Here is a 2,500-nt window from a genome sequence, read left to right as displayed (position 1 = left end):
CATGGATAACAGGCCAATGAATGGTCACTTTTCAGTGACATGGGTCCTCTACCACGCCTGTGCATAAATGCGAGCTTGGCGGTGAAAGGGTTAGTGTTGTTGTTGTTTTCATGATCATCCAGGCATGCTAAATGTTACGTGTGTTTGAGTTTCAACCATGAGTATCTGGTAAGTCCGTTCATTGATTAATGATTTTATATCGTCACATGCATCGCCAAGTACTGAAGACTGCTGTGGACTGTAAACACTAATAAATCATAATATTCGACAAAATGTTGAAGGTTAAAAGGGAAAGAACAATAATCTGTTGACTCTTGACAGCTAAGACAGAGAAATAGGAATGCGCGGGACTTAACACTTCGTCATGGAGGTGGTCTCATGGCAATGTTTATTTTTGTTGTCAATGATGATGATCCTATCGCTGATGGTCTGTCTACTCATCATTCTGTTGACCCTTATTGTTGTTGGGTTTGTTTTTTGGGGTGTGTTTTTTTATCGCATTCTTATTTTCTCGCGTGTTTGCTCTTATTTTTTCTATAATTCAGAGACGATCAGAGGCCATATCTACGTATGCTCTGTGTGGGTATTCGGGGATCCTGTCCCTGTTCATCACCTACAGTATCCTGGGCACCTTCCTCCCACAGCGCCGACCCTGGCTGGTCAGCATGGCCATCCCGCTTCTGGTGGCCGGCAACCTGGCCAACTTCATGGTCGGCTGTTTTGCAGGTCAGTGCTCCAGTGGCACTAGTAATGATAATGATGATTATGATGACTAATGAGAAGAAGAAGAAGAAGAAGAATGTTGATCATCATCGTCATCACCAAGATTATTATCATTTTTATTATAATTATGATTATCATTGTAGTAGTAGTAGTATTTGTTGTTGTAGTTGTACAATAATGATGCTAGTGATGATGATGGTGATGATGATGATGGAACATTGCAAAGCACTCCTTCAGTACAGTCTGGGGCTCTGCGTCCTCACCTTTGTTTAGTTAAACGTATTTCAGATCGGACTCAGGGAAAATGCAGCAGTTGGAAGGGAAAAAATAGCAAATAACAGATCACCTAAATTAAGAGAATAATAGTAGTAGTAATGATAATAATAATAAGAAGAAGAACAAGAAGAAGAAGAATGTAATAAGTAAATGAATAAACAAGTATATGTATAAAACACACACACACACACACACACACACACACAGATATGTATACACACACACACACACACACACACACACACACACACACACACACATATATATATATATATATAAGATAAGATAAGATAAGATAAGAATAACTTTATTATCTCCAACTGGAGAAATTTGGTCAGGTGCATTATCACAACATAGACAAGTAAACAACATGGGGACCATAACTGTAAAAGCCAACAACAGCCCCAACAAATATTACGAAGATACAAATGTAAAAAAATATCACATACATCGTTTCATACATACATCCACACACTGCAGGTAATAACTAGTATTCTTAATGTAAAAACAGAAAGAATTAAGAAACATTATTTGAATATAATTATAAACATAGCCTACTAAAAGTACTATACTGCACATTGATTATAATAGACAGATAAGATAAGAATAAAGATGAACTGCGGAAAACCACAACCAGATAATCAGCACACACCCGCACCGCACCCCCCCACTCCACACACGCGGATAACTTGATTAAACAAGGGTAATAAACATATGTTCTGAAATAAAAGCATTTCACATATTCGCTTTTAAAAAACATTGCAATTAATTATTACATCGTAATTATTAAACAGAAATATATTTAGAATATGGACGTTAGCATTAGACATATTCATTGTACATTCATCCTGCATATTGCACATTATTCTTCCTACATATTGCACATTCATTATAACCAATTGTCACGTTTTAAGCTCAGTAAACACACACACACACACACACACACACACACACACACACACACACACACACACACACCACAACTAGAACAAGGTACAGCCTATCATGCACGGACTTTCACACGTCTCACATGAGAGTGCGCGCGCGCGCACACACACACACAGTTCTCAAGAATTTAAAAGGTGGATTGAACGTGGAATAAAAGTCTTCAGAGCTCTGGATTTCAACTTAAAAGTTCTGTAGCGTCGTCCTGATGGCAATAGCTCATAATACTTTGCTAAAATATGGGTGTCGTCAGTTGCTATCTGCCTGCTTTTGCATACTAGCTTGTTTCACTCCCACAATTTTACTGCATACACTCATGACATCGTTCAAAACACGCTTACTCCTCACTCCCAAACTTCCATACCAGCACATAAATGAAACTGTAAGCACAGACTCGATACAACATCGATAATAACTTTGAAGAATATTTGAATTTATACCAACATTTCTAAGCTTCTGTAAACAAAAAATTCTAGATTGACATTTCTTATGAATGGAATCAACATTTCTGTCAAAAGTCAGCTTATTGTCTAAGATGGTCCCTAAATATCTATAT

General features: G+C 37.5%; 1 pseudogene; it reads left to right on the top strand.

Moving 5' to 3' along the window:
• LOC143284340 (putative transporter YutK) overlaps positions 1-2,500 on the top strand; it is an 18,394-nt pseudogene that overhangs the window by 13,950 nt on the left and 1,944 nt on the right.

The sequence above is a fragment of the Babylonia areolata genome, chromosome 7, assembly GCF_041734735.1.
Source record: "Babylonia areolata isolate BAREFJ2019XMU chromosome 7, ASM4173473v1, whole genome shotgun sequence".
NCBI classification, from domain to species: Eukaryota; Metazoa; Mollusca; class Gastropoda; order Neogastropoda; family Buccinidae; genus Babylonia; species Babylonia areolata.
This window is presented reverse-complemented; position numbering and strand designations above follow the sequence as displayed.